Below are 17,452 nucleotides of genomic sequence, written 5' to 3'. Positions count from 1 at the left end.
TGTTGCCCAGGCTAGAGTGCAATGACACAATCTCAGCTCACTGTAACCTCTACCTTCAGGTTCAAGTGATTCTCCTGTCTCAGCCTCCCTAGTAGCTGGGATTACAGGCACATGCCACCACGCCTGGCTAATTTTTGTATTTTTAGTACAGACAGGGTTTCATCATATTGGTCAGGCTGGTCTCAAACTCCTGATCTCAGGTGATCCACCTGCCTTGGCCTCCTAAAGTGCAGGGATTACAGACGTGAGCCATTGCGCCTGGCCTCATGGCGGTTTTTTGAGACAATCTCACTTTGTTGCCCAGGCTAGAGTGCAGTGGTGGGATCTCAGCTCACTGCAACCTTCACATCGCAGGTTCAAGCGATTCTCATGCCTCAGCCACTGGAGTAGTTAGGACTACAGACAACACTCAGCCTCTCAAAGTGCTGGGATTACAGGCATGAGCCACCGTGCATGGCCTGGTATTTCTTTTAAAATTATTTTATTTGCTTCTCTTTCATTCAGTGTTTAATATCCATAATAGGCTAATTATTTTTCTTGTTTTTTTTTTTTTTTGAGACAGAGTTTCGCTCTTGTTACCCAGGCTGGAATGCAATGGCACGATCTCGGCTCACCGCAACCTCCGCCTCCTGGGTTCAGGCAATTCTCCTGCCTCAGCCTCCTGAGTAGCTGGGATTACAGGCACGTGCTACCATGCCCAGCTAATTTTTTGTATTTTTAGTAGAGACGGGGTTTCACCTTGTTGACCAGGATGGTCTCGATCTCTTGACCTCGTGATCCACCCGCTTCGGCTTCCCAAAGTGCTGGGATTACAAGCTTGAGCCACCGTGCCCGGCCAGGGCTAATTATTTTTCAAAGAACATTTAGGCTGCCTCAGTGGCTTAAACCTGTAATCCCAGCACTTTGGGAGGCCAAGGCAGGTAGATATTGCCTGAGCTCAGGAGTTTAAGACCAGCCTGAGCAACATGGTGAAACCCCATCTCTACCCAAAATACAAAAATTAGCCAGCTGTAGTTGTGCATGCCTGTAATCCCAGCTACTCAGGAGGCTGAAGCATGAGAATTGCTTGAACCTGGTAGACGGAGGTTGCAGTGAGCTGAGATCGCGCCACTGCGCTCCATCCTGGGCTCATGTCTGTAATCCCAGCACTTTGGGAGACTGAGGCAGGTGGATCACCTGAGATCAGGAGTTTGAGACCAGCCTGACAAATATGGTGAAACCCTGTCTGTACTAAAAATACAAAAATTAGCCAGGCATGGTGGCATGCGCCTGTAATCCCAGCTATTAGGGAGGCTGAGACAGGAGAATCACTTGAACCTGGAGGTGGAGGTTACAGTGAGCTGAGATTGCATCATTGTACTCTAGCCTGGGCAACAAGAGCAAAACTCTGTCTCAAAAAAAAAAAGAAAAAAAATTTTTGATACATTTAAGTAATTTTCAAATTATCCAGGAATGCTACCTATTTTGGTAGCATTCCAAATGCTCCCAATGCTACCTATTCATACCTTGCAGTGTGAATTTCCAGAGACTTGTTATCTGTTTAATACTACAGATGCTCCTTTACTTAAAATGAAGCCCATAAACACGTGACAAGTTGAAAATATCATACGTCAAAAATGCACTTAATACACCTAGGCCAGCAAACATCATAGCTTAGCCTAGCCTATCTTACCAGAATACTTACATTAGCCTGTAGTTGGGCAGAATCATCTGGCAACACAATACACTATAGAGTATCATATCAGCTGTTGCCCTCATGGTTGCTTGGCTGACTGGGAGTCACTGCTGCCTAGTATTGCTTATGGCTAGCCTGGGAAAAGATCAAAATTCAAAGTACTGTTTCTATTGAATGCATATTGCTTTTACATCATTATAAAGTTGAAAAATGTAATTCAAACCATCCTAAATTGGGGACTATCTCTATATAAAATCCAGTTTCGGTCCTGAAATAGCTTAGAGTCTCAATAGGGAGACAAGATATCATTTAAACAATAACAATCAGAAAATACTAAAATGAATGGCTATTTTCAGATAGGCATATCCCATATATATATACCCTATATTTTATATCTGTTCCCCTTCATTACATCTTAACAAAACAAAAAGGAGGGTGCTGTGGCAAAGATTGTCCTGAGATTTGATTATTTTACATCTCCCATTTAGCAGCTATCCAAAAGATTGTTAACTCACAAACTCAACATGGTCATGGCCCAGCTGGTAAGCAGTTTTCTGTATAAAAGTAGGTCGTACTTGTGAAGGGCTCTGGACCTTCTCTGTCATGGGGGAACTACTTAACCTCCCAGTGACCAGAGGCTGTGTAACACAGAGTTAAAGAACACCCGTCAGGGTCACTGTGCTCTTGAGTACCCTGAAATGCAGAAGGAAGGCAGATGGGTGACCCAAAGTGTCTTTTGCTACCACTGAAATAGCAAGTTCTTTTCTCAGGAACAGAGCAGTCATATCTATATAGAAGATAGAAAACACAAAAAAACTTCAGTCAATTAGATTTGCACATTGAAAAATGTTTAGCATAATTAAATACCCTCTTCTTGGGACCACAGGTCCCATACCTCTCTAAGGTTGGCTATTTCATGTGCATCACGGACAAGTGTGCTTTACCTCAGTGATTCAAAGGCAAAGGCAGAGTCTTGGATTACATGCCTGCTACAGGGAAAGGTCTCTGAACACTCACTATTATGTTCTTCAGTCACATCAGTCCTTTGTATTTGGCCGAGGGTATCAAGAAATGGAAACTGTAAGCTCCAGGGACCTGGACTTTTTGGATCACACTTGTGTGTACCAACTCCTGGCATAATGCTTGATTCAGGTGGCATTTAAAAATATTAGGGAATAGCTGGGTGCAGTGGCTCATGCCTGTAATCCCAGTACTTTGGGATACCAGGGCAGGCTGATCACTTGAGATCAGACGTTCAAGACCAGCCTGGCCAGCATGGTGTAACACTGTCTCTACTAAAAATACAAAAATTAGCCGGGCATGGTGACAGGTGCCTGTAATCTCAGCTACTTGAGATACTGAGGCAAGAGAATCCCTTGAACCCAGGAGTTGGTGGTAATTCCAGCTACTTGAGAGGCTGAATCCAGGAGCCTGTAATTCCAGCTACTTGAGATGCTGAGACAGGAGAATCGCTTGAACACAGTGAGCCAAGACCGTGCCACTGCCCTCCAGCCTGGGCGACAGAGCAATACTCTGTCTAAATTAGGGAATGAATGAGGAAAGCACTCTGGTGACTGGATAATGTGCCATTAAAAGGAGTCAGGGAGCCCAGGAGGAGGTTCCCGTTTGAGAAGAAAGGGAAATTCAGGTTGGGAGATGCTGGTAGGTCACTCTGGTAGAGATTTCCAGTAGACACTTAAAAGTACAGAACCAGGAAGCCAGGTGCAGTGGCTCACGCCTGTAATCCCAGCACTTTGGGAGGTCGAGGTGGATGGATCACAAGGTCAAGAGATCGAGACCATCCTGGCCAACAAGGTGAAATCCTGTCTCTACTAAAAATACAAAAATTAGCCAGGCATGTTGGCACACACTTGTAGTCCCAGCTACTTGGGAGGCTGAGGCAAAAGAATCGACTGAACCCAGGAGTCAGAGGTTGCTGTGAGCCGAGATTACACTGCTACACTCCAGCCTGGTGACAGAATGAGACTGTCTCAAAAAAAAAAAAAAAAAAAAAAACCTATAGAACCAGAGCTAGAGCAAGCTGTGGGGGCTGGAGACCTGAATGTTTGAGTGGAGGTCATAGTGAAGTTGAAGAATTCGCTAAGATTGTTTAGGGAGAAAGTAGGGCTGAGGATGGAATTCTTAGGTTAGTAGTCTGGGACTTACCATTAAAGCAGTATTACAAAAAATAATGTTGTTATTGCTGTATTTTCAAAAACAATAAAGACCTAGCCTGGCACTATGGCTCACGCCTGTAATCCCAGCACTTTGGAAGGCCAAGGTGGGCAGATCACCTGAGGTCAGGAGTTTGAGACTACCCTGGCCAACATGGTGAAATGTCATCTCTACTAAAACTACAAAATTAGCCAAGTGTGGTGGTGTGTGCCTGTAATCCCAGCTACTTGGGAGGCTGAGGCATGAGAATGGCTTAAACCCTGGAGGCAGAGGTTGCAGTGAGCCGAGATCACGCCACTGTACTCCAGCCTGGGTGACAGAGTGAGACTCCATCTAAAAAAAGTTAAATAAATAAAGACCTAATATAGCCAGTAGATAAGTATTTTGCCTGTGTTAATAACTAGCTGAGGCTGGGCGCAGTGGCTCACGCCTGTAATCCCAGCACTTTGGGAGGCCGAGGTGGGCGGATCACCTGAAGTTGGGAGTTCAAGACCAGTCTGGCCAATATGGCGAAACCCCATCTCTACTGAAAATACAAAAATTAGCTGGGCATGGTGGTGCATGTCTGTAATCCCAGCTACTTGAGAGGCTGAGGCAGGAAAATCACTTGAACCCGGGAGGTGGAGGTTGCAGCGAACCGAATTTGCACCACTGCACTCCAGCCTGGGCAACAAGAACAAACTCCATCTCCAAAAAAAAAAAAACTAGCTGAAGCCTTTAAAACCTCATAGTGGCTGGGCGCGGTGGCTCAAGCCTGTAATCCCAGCACTTGGGGAGGCCGAGGCGGGTGGATCACAAGGTCAAGAGATCGAGACCATCCTGGTCAACATGGTGAAACCCCGTCTCTACTAAAAATACAAAAAATTAGCTGGGCATGGTGGCACATGCCTGTAATCCCAGCTACTCAGGAGACTGAGGCAGGAGAATTGCCTGAACCCAGGAGGCAGAGGTTGCGGTGAGCTGAGATCGCGCCATTGCACTCCAGCTTGGGTAACAAGAGTGAAACTCCGTCTCAAAAAAAAAAACAAACAAAAAACCTCATAGTGATCCAGATACTTCAGTGGGTATTAAATTTACTTCTCCTTTATGGTCCAATTTATCTGACCCTTTTGTACATTGGGTAGTTATGCTTCAAAGGATACATCATTAACCTGTCATTAGTGTCCTTCCTGGGACGCTGTGTGGAGTAAGGTAGGATGAGGAGCTGGCGTCTCTGGCCAGGGCTTGGACTGTTCCTGACAACATGACAGCTGCCTAGCAGTTAACTGCCATATCAACTTGTAGAGCTGGAGGGATAGCATTTCTTTCTTTTGTCTTCCTTCCTTTTTTTTTTTTTTTTTGAGACAGTCTTATTCGTTGCCCAGGCTGGAGTGCAGGGGTGAAAGCTTGGCTCATAGAAACCTCCACCTCCCAGGTTCAAGCGATTCTCCTGCCTTGTGTCCTGAGTAGCTGGGATTATAGGTATGCCCCGCCATGCCCAGCCAATTATTATTATTATCGTATTTTTAGTAAAGATAGGGTTTTTCCATGTTGGCCAGGCTGGTCTCAAACTGCTGGCCTCAGGTGATCCACATGCCTTGGCCTCCCAAAGTGCTGGGATTACAGGCATGAGCCACCACGCTCGGCCTGTATGCTCATTTTTCAACCATTACTCAGCACCTACTCCATGTCAGGCACTGTGCTCTGTCCTGGTGACAGCAGCATGTAGGACAAGCAAGGTCCTGCCATCAGGACAGACACTAAATAGGTGAGTCGGTGAAGTGTGCTGAGTCTTTGAAAGCCAAAGCTTAGGTTGCTGTGGGGACTGTGAATAGAAAATCACTTAACCAGCTGAGACACAGCTTCTCTGAAGAAATTATGTTTAAGTGGAGACCTAACAGATGTCCTAAGAAGGAGTTAACCTAGGGGAGTCAGAAAAGGTTGTCCCAGGCAGAGCAGACAGCATGGACCATAATTTCTGAGCAGAATTGAAAGGGTCAGGTATGGTAGCTTCTAGCCTGACAAATGCAGTCATAGGGGAAAGATGAAGAAGGGCCCCACCCACACTGGGGAGATGCTTTGTGAGACCCATCAAGGAATTTGGGCTTTATCCTACAGGTTCTTAATGGTTGGGGGAAAAAATGGTCAGAACTAGGAGAGAGACATCAGGATGTCCAGTTGATGGGATGGAGGGATGGACTGGCCATGGGTGCAAGGAGGCTTCAGTGCAGCCATAGTGGTTCCTTATGAACTGGTCAGGTTTGAGTCACTCTCATTAATTTGGGTCCATTATCACTTACCTTCCCTTCACATTTATCTGTTGGCATTTGACTCAATATGGCCTTTAGGTTCTAGGTCACTGTGGTCCTGCAAGGCTCGCTCAACACAATATACTTCTCTGGTAAGAGGGAGGAAACTTGACTACAAGGGGACTGAGGTGATGGATAGGCCTGGGTCATGCCATGTGGAAGAGGCGTGATGGTTGGAGAGACAGTTCTATATGAAAGCACCCTCTTGGCAGATCATGATGTAGTGGAAGACAGAGCAGCAGCTCATCTTCCAAACCCCAAGCATCAGGCAGAGCTATTAATGATGCTTGTTTCCTTTCCTGAACCCTCAAACGAGATTCTGTTCCAAACTACTTAGACTAGACTAGTGACATAAGCAATCTCTTTGTTATATTTTTAAGCATATCCCAAGAGCCTACTGAATTATGTATGTATGGTTTTGATGAGCTTAGTATATATGTTTTAGTTTATTGACTAACTCTGCAGGAACTAGCTCTGAAATCTTTCATTCTTGCAGCAAATATTTATTGAGCACCAACTATGTATCAGACCTTGTTTTAGGCAATGGGGATATAGCAGTGAACAAAACAGACAAAAAATTCTGTCTTCAAGGAGCATACATTCTAGGAGGGATGGTGGGGATAGACAAACAATGGAAAAATAAACCTGTTTCTTTCTTTTTGAGATAGAGACTCACTCTGTCACCCAGGCTGGAGTGCAGTGGTGTGATCTCGGCTCATTGCAACCTTCACCTCCCAGGTTCAAGCATTTCTCCCATCTCTGTCTCCCAAATTGCTGGGACCACAGACACTCGCCCCCACACCCAGCTAATTTTTATATTTTTAGTAGAGACAGGGTGTTACCATTTTGGCCAGGATGGTCTTGATCTCTTGACCTCATGATCCGCCTCCCAAAGTGCTGGGATTACAGCTCCTGTAATCCCAGCACTTTTGGAGGCCAAGGTGGGCGAATGACGAAGTTAAGAGATAGAGACCATCCTGGCTAACATGGTGAAACCCCATCTCTACTTAAAAATACAAAAAAATAGCTGGGCGTGGTAGTGGGCGCCTGTAATCCCAGCTACTCAGGAGGCTGAGGCAGGAGAATCGCTGGAAAACCAGGAGGTGGAGGTTGCTGTGAGTCGAGATTGTGCCACTGCATTCCAGCCTGGGCAACAGAGTGAGACTCTGTCTCAAAAAAAACAAAAAACAAAAAAATCCAAGTACAGATGTCAGATAGGTGGTTGTTTGCACCTGTCTGGAGCTCAAGGGAGAGGACCTGGCTGATAACTTTGGGGTCATCAGAAATAGATAACATTTAAAAGCTATGGCACTGAATGAAACCACCAAGGGAGTGAGTATAGCTAGAAAAGAGAAATAGACTAGGGACTGAGCCATGGTTACTACAGTCATCATCAGGAGAAACGAGCAGAAGGAACCGAGAAGTGGTTGGAGATGTAAGAGGAAAATCAGAAGAAATTTGTGTTCTGGAAGTCAGGTGAAGAGTGTTTCAAGGAAGGTGGAATCTGCCATGTCAGATGCTGCTGATAGGTCAAAGTGGGAAGAAGGTAAGAATTGACTACTGGATTTAATTGTGACAAAGATCAGATAACTGAAGCTTGGTTATTTGTACTGTGATTTACAACCAATAAAGTTTTCAGCCACGATACCTGAACACAGAGCATCATGAGAGAGTTGCATGATTTCAGTTTGACGTTCTGAATGTTTTACTTTTCCCTCCTGCCTCTTTTGGACTCTTCATCCTGAGGAAGTGCTTTTGGGACTGGTAACTGCTCTTGGGAAGGGAGTGTTGCTAATCACAAATTGGATTTTTAATGACATTGGGCTGTCGTGCGTTTACTACACTACCAGTGTCGTTGTTTGGATTTTTTTTCCATGGTAATGAAGACTTTATTCAGGACCATGGCAATATATAGGTACCTCTGCAAAGAGTCTTGCAGTTGGGGAGAGAGTGAGCTCAACTCTGAATACAACACAGGAAGTGGGAGTTGGTAGGCAAGGAGCAGGGTAAGGGTCAGTGAATAGAAATTGACTCACAATGTCAGTGTTTTTATCATAATTCAGTCTCAGTGTGAAACCTTTCTCACATGAAACTCAGAGTGCATTATAAATCTTTCATTGAACACTTTTAAAAATAAGGCTAACTTTGGAAGGCTGAGGCAGGCAGATCACTTGAGGTCAGGAGTTTGAGACCAGCCCAGCCAACATGGTGAAACGCCACCTCTACTAAAAATACAGGCCTGGCAGGACCCTGTGGCTCATGCTTGTAATCCCAGCACTTTGGGAGGCTGAGGTGGGAGGATCACTGGAGCCCAGGAGTTTGAGGTTATAGTAAGCTTTGATTGCCCCACTGCACTCCAACCTGAGCAACAGAGCAAGACCCTGTCTCTACAAATAATAAATAAAAATAAAAATATGAGGGCCGGGCGCGGTGGCTCAAGCCTGTAATCCCAGCACTTTGGGAGGCTGAGGCGGGTGGATCACGAGGTCAAGAGATCGAGACCATCCTGGTCAACATGGTGAAACCCCGTCTCTACTAAAAATACAAAAAATTAGCTGGGCATGGTGGCGTGTGCCTGTAATCCCAGCTACTCAGGAGGCTGAGGCAGGAGAATTGCCAGAACCCAGGAGGTGGAGGTTGCGGTGAGCTGAGATTGCGCCATTGCACTCTAGCCTGGGTAACAAGAGTGAAATTCCGTCTCAAAAAAAATAAATAAAAATACAAGAAAAAATTAGCTGGGCGTCATGGTTGCACACCTGTAATCCCAGGTACTCGGGAGGCTGAGGCAGGAGAATCACTTGAACTGAGGAAGCAGAGGTTGTGGTGAGCCAAGATTGTGCCACTGCACTCCAGCCTGGGTGACAGAGTAAGATTCTGTCTCAAAAAAATAAAAATTAAAAAAACCATAAGGCCAATTTGACTGGGCAAGGTAGCTCAAGTCTGTAATCCTAGCACTTTGGGAGGCTGAGACAGGCAGATCACTTGAGGACAGGAGTTCAATACCAACCTTGAGACTAGCCTGGGCAACATGGGGAAACCTTGTCTCTACCAAAAATACAAAAACGTAGCCAGGTTTGGTGGCATGTGCCTGTGGTCCCAGCTACTCGGGGGCTGAGGTGGGAGGAATGATTAAACCCAAGAGGTGGAGGTTGCAGTGAGCTGAGATCATGCCACTGCACTCCAGCCTGTTGACAGAGTGAGACCCCATAGTAAGGCTAATTTATATCCTGTTGAGTCTCTCATAGCACCATTCTTTTCCTTTATAACATTTAATCTCAAATTGTAATTACATATTTATGTGATTATTTGATTGTTTTATCTCTCCTCCTAGACTGCACATTCCTTGCAAGCAGAAACTTTATCTGTTTGGCTTACCAAAATATCCAGTGCTTTGCTGAGGCCTGGCTCATAGTCCGTGCTTAATAAGTAATTATTAATCAACCTGCATAAATTACAGGCGTTATTTTATACACAAGGACCTAAAACACCTAATCAGCTTAGCTAATGTCACACTCTTTTTTTTTTTTTTTGAGATAGGCTCTGTTGCCCAGGCTGGCGTGAAGTGGTGCCATCACAGCCCATTGCAGCCTTGACCTCCTGGACTCAAGAGATCCTCCCACCTCAGTCTCCTCTCCTGAGTAGCTGGGACTACAGGTGTGTACCACCATACCTGGCTAATTTTTGTATTTTTTGTAGAGAAGGAGTTTTGCCATGTTGCCCAGGCTAGTCTCAAACTCCTGGGTTCAAATGATCCGCTCGCCCCAGCCTCCCAAAGTGCTGGGATTATAGGTGTGAGCCACTGCTGTCAGCCCTACAATTTGTTTTTAAGTTAGGTTGAGGATCTGTCTCACTTCATAACTAGGGCCCTGACCTCACCTCTGACTCCAGTGCTTTATTTTAGCATGTGTTATATTAGGATACAATTACTGAAAAGAATTCACCCACAGAAAAATCAAATTCTCAAATAAGTCTTAATTGCATTTCATTTCAAGTAAATGGAATTCTACAGTATGGGTATTGACACTGGCCCTTTGGAATGTGTCTGAGGGGACAGAGGTGTGCAGCAAGTCTGTGGAGGTGCCTCTGAGGATGTAGTGCTCTGGAAGGTGTGGGGCTGGCTCTGGGGCTAGTCTCATGGTGGGTGGCTCTTGAGGCACAGTGGAGGCTGACACTAAGTGAGGGCGTGTCACTCTTTCGGTGCCAAGTCTTACTGCCCAGCCTGTATAGCAGCAACTACAAACTGATACGCACCATTGCTCTACATATAGCCATTGTTAAATTTGCTTGCCAGAAGTGATACAGGAGAACTCCTTTTTGAACCCTCCCTTCGTCAGTCTGAGTTGTTCATGAGTGGTGAGGACTTCCTAACATCTGCAGCTCAGCCACCCACCCACCCAGTGTGATACTCCCCAGGAAAAATTGCCATCTTCAAATACGCTCAGCAGGTGCTGGGACTGACCAGCATACTGGGCATTAGCTTGAAGTTACTGTCTCAGAAAACTTATTCTCTTGGCCCCAGCCTATACTGATGATGTCCCCAAAAGCGAGCTTACAGGGTTTTTTTTGTTTGTTTTAAAGGAGATTTCTAATTCACACATATCCACTTAGTTTGATTACAGATCTGAATTTGCAAGGTGTGAACAGGTTGTTCTATGTCCTTGGGTGCAACTACTTAAGGTCATTAAAAATAAGGTATAATTTATATACAGTGAAAAACACAGATTTTTAAATTTTTTTTTGTGAGATGGAGTCTTGCTCTGTCACTAGGCTGGAGTGCAGTGGCACAATCTTGGCTCACTGCAACCTCTGCCTCCCAGGTTCAAGCACTTCTGCCTCAGTCTCCCAAGTAGCTGGGACTATAGGCACGTACCACTACAACTGGCTAATTTTTTATTTTTTGTAGAGACGGGCTTTCACCATGTTGGCCAGGATGTCTCCAACTCTTGACCTTGTAATCCACCCGCATCAGCCTCCCAAAGTGCTGAGATTACAGGTATGAGCCATGGTGCCCGGCTAAAAACACAGATCTTAAATATTCAATTTGATGAGTTTTGACAATTGTATCACCATGAAACCAAAGCACCACACAATATACAGAACATTTCCATCACTCTAAAATGTGGCCTGTGCCCCTTTCTGGTCAATTCCCTCCACCTCAGCCACCACTGCCACTGCCACCTTCTGACTGGTTTCTCTAAAAATAAGGCTGGCTTGTTCCTGAATTTCAAATAAATGGAATTCTTTAGTATGGGTCTTTTGTGTGTGGGCTTGCTCTATTTCACTCTACATAATGTTTTTAAGATTTATACAGGCTTAAACAGCATCCTAAAAAAAAGAAATAAAAAAAATTAAAGATTCATACAGACCAGGAGAGGTGGCTCATTATAATCCCAGCACTTTGGAAGACTGAGGCAGGAGGCCACTGGTCAAGACCAGCCTGGGCAACATAGTGAGACTCCTATCTCTACAAAAAATTAATAAAATGTTTAAAAAAAAATTCATTAATAGTTCCTTTCTTTTTACTGTTTTACTTATATTCCATTGTGTGACATCATAAGTTATCTGTTCTGTGAACATTTGTTTCCAGTGTGGGGCCATTATAGTAAGGCTGCTGTGAACATTTGTGTAATTTTTTGTGTGTGGACTTATGTTTTTATTTTCTTAGATAAATATCTGTAAGTGGAGTTGCTGTCTGATTGGGTTGATATATGATTAACTATAAGAAACTGTCAGTTTGCCAAAGTGGTTGTACTGTTTTAGACTCCCACCAAGATTGTATGGGAGTTCCATTTGCTACATATCCTCTGCAAACTTTGGAATTGTCTCTCTTCTCCCCTCCCCCACAGTATGGGTCTTTTGTGTGTGGGCCTGCCATCTTTCACTTTACATAATTTTTTTTTTTTTTTTTTTTTGAGATGGAGTGTCTCTCTGTAGCCCAGACTGGAGTGCACTGGCGCATATCTCGGCTCACTGCAACCTCCACCTCCCGGGTCCCGGTTCAAGCCATTCTCCTACTTCAGCCTCCCAAGTAGCTGGTATTACAGGCATGAGCCACCATGCCCAGCTAATTTTTGTATTTTTTAGTAGAGACGGGGTTTCAACATGTTGGCCAGTCTGGTCTTGAACTCCTGACCTTGTGATCTGCCCTCCTCAGCCTCCCAACGTGCTGGGATTACAGGTGTAAGCCACCGCACCCAGCCTACGTAATGTTTTTAAGATTCATATAGGCCAGGAGAGGTGGCTCATGGCATGAGCCACTGTGCCTAGCCTGGACAACTTTTTTAATTGAGTGGTTCATCTTTTTACTGTTTTCATTGTAATCCCAGCACTTTGGAAGACTGAGGCAGGAGGCCATCAGGTCAAGACCAGCCTGGGGCAACGTAATGAGACTCCCATCTCTATAAAAAAGTAATAAAAATTTTAAAAAGAAAAATTAATAAAATTAATAATTTAAAAATAAAAATTTTAAAAAGAAAATCCCTCCCCTCGATCTTGGCTCACCTCCCCTCCCCTCCCCTGAATCTCCCCTCCCCTGAATCTCCCCTCCCCTGAATCTCCCCTCCCCTCCCCATCTCACCTCCCCGGTTCCCCTGATTCTCCTGCCTTAGCCTCCTGAGTAGCTAGGATTACAGGCTTGTGCCACCATACCTGGGTACTTTTGTATTTTTAGTAGAGATGGGGTTTCACCATGTTGGTCAGGTTAGTCTCAAACTTCTGACCTCAGGTGATCCACCCACCTCGGCCTTCCAAAGTGTTGGGATTACAGGCATGAGCCACCACACTCGGCCAATTGTCAGTCTTTCATATATTAGCCATTCTAGTGGGTATCTCAATGTACTTTTAATTTATATGTCCCTAATGACATGTAACACCTTCTCCTGTGCTTCTTGGTCATCACTGTGTCTTTGATGAAGTGACTGTTTAAGTGTTCGGACATTTTTTTTTTTTTGAGACAGAATCTCGCTCTGTCGCCAGGCTTGAGTGCAGTAGTATGATTTCGGCTCACTGCAACCTTTGCCTCCCAGGTTCAAGCAATTTTCCTGATGCAGCCTCCCAAGCAGCTGGGACTACAGGCATGTGCCGCCATGCCCAGCTAATTTTTGTATTTTTAGTAGAGATGGGGTTTCAACCTTGTTGGCCAGGATGGTCTTGAACTCCTGACCTCAGGTGATCCACCTGCCTTGGCCTCCTAAAGTGCTGGGATTACAGGCGTGAGCCACCGTGCCCAGCCTGGACAACTTTTTTAATTGAGTGGTTCATCTTTTTATTGTTGATTTGTAGGGGTTCTGCTGACAATTCCTTTGTTACATATATGTTCAGCTCATGTTTTCCCAACCTGTGGCTTGCCTTTTCATTTTTAAATGATGTCTTTTTTTTTTTTTTTGAGATGGAGTTTCGCTCTTGTTACCCAGGCTAGAGTGCAATGGCGCGATCTCGGCTCACCACAACCTCTGCCTCCTGGGTTCAGGCAATTCTCCTACCTCAGCTTCCTGAGTAGCTGGGATTACAGGCACACGCCACCATGCCCAGCTAATTTTTTGTATTTTTAGTAGAGACGGGGTTTCACCATGTTGACCAGGATGGTCCCAATCTCTTGACCTTGTGATCCACCCACCTCGGCCTCCCAAAGTTCTGGGATTACAGGCCTGAGCCACCACCGCCTGGCCCGAACACCATTTCTTTTTCTTCTTCTTTTTCTTTTTAAATATTTTTAAAAGAAAAAAAATTGTCTCGCTCTCTTGGCCCGGGGTTTGGCGAGTGCTGCTGCCAGGGGGTGCTGTAGCACTCAGAGGGTGGGCCCACCACCCCTGAGGGGGCAGAGAGATGGGGGACCCCCCGAAACCATTTCTTAAGAAGAATTTTCAGGCTGGGCACGGTGGCTCACGCCTGTAATCCCAGCACTTTGGGAGTCCGAGGTGGGTGGATAACGAGGTCAGGTGTTCAAGACCAGCCTGGCCAATGTGGTGAAATCTCATCTCTACTAAAAATACAAAAATTAGCTGAGTGTGGTGGCTTGTGTCTGTAATCCCAGCTACTTGGGAGGCTGAGGCAGGAGAATTGCTTGAACCTGGAAGGCAGAGGTTGCAGTGAGCCGATATCACATCACTGCACCCCAGCCTGGGTGACAGAGCAAGACTCCATCTGGGGAAAAAAAAAAAAAGTATGGTCACAAGGAAAACTTTTTTTTTTCCTTTTAAAAGACAGAGTCTTGCTCTGTTGCTCAGCCTGGAATGCAGTGACTTGATTTCAGCTCACTGCAGCCTCCACCTCTTGGGTTCAAGTGATTCTCATGCCTCAGCCTCCTGACTAGCTGGGACCACAGGCATCTGCCACATGCTCAGCTAATTTTTGTATTTTTAGTAGAAACGGGGTTTCACCATGTTGGCCAGGCTGATCTTGAACTCCTGACCGCTAGTGATCCGCCCACCTCGGCTTCTCAAAGTGCTGGGATTACAGGCATGAGCCACTGTGCCTAGACTATTACAGATACATTTTTTAAAAGCTCGATGGAACCACCCAGGCTCCATTTATCTATAAATCTCTGAAGAGCTTTCTGCTGCTAATAGGCTTAGGGAGACAAGTAATGACACTTGAAAAAACCTGTAGGTAGGGCAGTCATGGTGGCTCATACCTGTGATCTCAGCACCTTGGCGGGCCAAGGTGGGTGGATAACTTGAGGCCAGGAGTTCGAGACCAGCCTGGTGAACATGGCTTAACCCCGTCTCTACTGAAAGTACAAAAATTAACTGGGCATGGTGGCACACACCTGCAATCCCAGCTGCTTGGGGGGCTGAGGCACAGGACTTGCTTGAACCAGGAAGGCAAAGGTTGCACTGAGCTGAGATTGTGCCACCACACTGCAGCATGTGCAACAGAGCAGGATTCTGTCTTAAAAAAAAGAAAAGAAAAAACCTGCAGGCAATCAGAAGTATTATTGAAGATATACTGAGAGGTATTTAGGATGAATAATGGATACCATGGCAGGGAAAACAACTATTCAACTCGTATAGTTCTCTTTCATCAAAGACCCAGCTGGAAAGACCAGGTGCACGGAAGGTAGAATACCCAATGGGTTTATTTCTTCTCTTCAATTTGAATTATATCCCAGGGGTCTCAGAAAAGTACCAGCTGATCATGGTATAGTCCATAACTACTGTTTTTTGTTTTTTGAGACAGTCTCGCTCTATCGCCAGGCTGGAGTGCAGTGGCGCGATCCGACTCACTCAAGCAGGTCTCCTGCCTCAGCCTCCCGAGTAGCTGGGACTACAGGCACGTACCACCACACCCAGCTAATTTTTTGTATTTTTAGTAGAGACGGGGTTTCACCATGTTGGCCAGGATGGTCTTGATCTCTTGACCTCGTGATCCGCCTGCCTCAGCCTCCCAAAATGCTGGAATTACAGTCATGAGCCACTTCGCCTGGCCCATAAACTACTGTTAATAAACGTTGAGGCATTTTGGAGTAGAGGCATATGCGAGATGATGGGAGATACACGACATCAGCGATGTTTGAGCCTGATGCTGGTGATTCCTCAGAATAGTGCAAGAACATCTCATCAGACAAATGATCCCTGAGCACCTGGAAAGAGAACTGGTGAATACTAGCAAGGTGTGTAGGTTTATAATGAACATCATAATTAACATTTATTAAGGTCTAACTCTTTGTTGGGTGCCTATAAACATCTAGTTGTTGGCCCTGTGGAAATCATGATCAGTTGAGACTGTGTGTGCACTTAGTAACAATTTGTTTTTTGTTGTTTGTTTTTTGAAAGTCTTGCTTGCTCAGTCACCCAGGCTGGAGGGCAGTGGCACGAACTCGGCTCACTGCAACCTCCACCTCCTGGGTTCAAGCAATTCTCCTGCCTCAGCCTCCCGAGTAGCTGGGATACAGGCACATGCCACTACGTGCAGCTAATTTTTTGTATTTTTAGTAGAAACGGGGTTTCACTGTCTTAGCCAGGATGGTCTCGATCTTCTGACCTCATGATCTGCCCACCTCAGCCTCCCGAAGTGCTGGGATTACAGGCGTGAGCCACCGTGCCCAGCCACAATTTGTTTTTTTTGGTTTTTTTTGAGACGGAGTTTCGCACTTGTTACCCAGGCTGGAGTACAATGGCGCGATCTCGGCTCACAGCAACCTCTGCCTCCTGGGTTCAGGCAATTCTCCTGCCTCAGCCTCCTGAGTAGCTAGGATTACAGGCACGCGCCACCATGCCCAGCTAATTTTTTGTCTATTTTTTAGTAGAGACGGGGTTTCACCATGTTGACCAGGATGGTCTCCATCTCTTGACCTTGTGATCCACCCGCCTCGGCCTCCCAAAGTGCTGGGATTACAGGCTTGAGCCACCGTGCCCGGCCCACAATTTGTTTTTTTTTTAGTATGCTTGCTGGATTATTAGTAACCTTGAGGGAAGTGCCAGATATAAATATCATTTATTTAGATGTGAGCTGTGGGTTTTTTTTGTAGCCTCTCATCCCATTGGGCAAAAAGAGAAATGAGAGCTAGTATAGTTCTGTGAAATTGTAATTACTGTACTTGAAATCACTCATCCAAAAAATGATGGCAGCCTCAGTTTCCTCATCTATGAAATGAAGATAATAATAATGACACCTGCCTCTGGAAGTTATAATTGTTAAATAAGATGATACCTGTAAAGCATGGGGCACATAATGTTTACTCAAAAACAGATGATGTTATGCTGACACAGACACAGAGCTGGTAGGGACAGTGAGTAAATATCCAAAATTATCTCAACTGGTAAACAGTCACCCAAATTAAAGTTAATGAAATTTATTAGAGTGAAAATTTGAAGTACTGAACTTGGGGTCAAAAAACTAATTTGTACACCCAAGTTCATAGCAGCATTATTGACATAGTGAAATGTAGAAGCAGCTCAAGCATTCACTGACAGATAAATAGATAAGCAAAATGTGGTATATACACATGATGGAATATTATTCAGCTATAAAAGAAAGGAAAATCTGACACATGCTGCAACATGGATGAACCTTGAGGACATTACGCTGAGTGAAATCAGCCAGACAGAATCACAAGTACTGTATGATTCCACTTATGTGAGGTACCTAGAGTAGTCAGATTCAGAGACAGGAAGTAGAATGATGGTTGCCAGGGACTTGGCGGAGTGGGAAATGGGGAGTTATGTCATCTCCTCCAGGAAGTCTTTTCCTGTCTGTACACTGCCTCTAGCCCCTGTAGTTAATGGTGCTCTTTGCACCGGAGACAAGTTTCTGTTGCTCTGCCTGTCATACCATATAACAGATTCGCTCAAGTGCCTGTCTGATCTATGGAGTT

The 17,452-nt window shown here is 45.2% G+C and overlaps 1 protein-coding gene across 14 annotated transcripts in view; it reads left to right on the top strand.

Annotated features, from left to right (window-relative positions):
- Positions 1-17,452, top strand: part of GFOD2 (Gfo/Idh/MocA-like oxidoreductase domain containing 2) — a 48,223-nt gene that overhangs the window by 8,063 nt on the left and 22,708 nt on the right. For 5 of the 14 annotated variants that reach the window (XM_008986072.6, XM_078357477.1, XM_078357483.1 and 2 more), the window contains exon 2: positions 9,676-9,792. The exons of the other annotated variants lie outside the window; for them this stretch is intronic. The gene's annotated coding sequence lies outside the window, so the exon portion shown is untranslated. The remainder of the gene's footprint in view (positions 1-9,675; positions 9,793-17,452) is intronic. 14 annotated transcript variants of the gene reach the window in all.

Source organism: Callithrix jacchus, chromosome 20, assembly GCF_049354715.1.
Source record: "Callithrix jacchus isolate 240 chromosome 20, calJac240_pri, whole genome shotgun sequence".
Taxonomy (NCBI): domain Eukaryota; kingdom Metazoa; phylum Chordata; class Mammalia; order Primates; family Cebidae; genus Callithrix; species Callithrix jacchus.
Note: the sequence above shows the minus strand (reverse complement) of the source record. Positions and strands in the feature narration are given on the sequence as shown.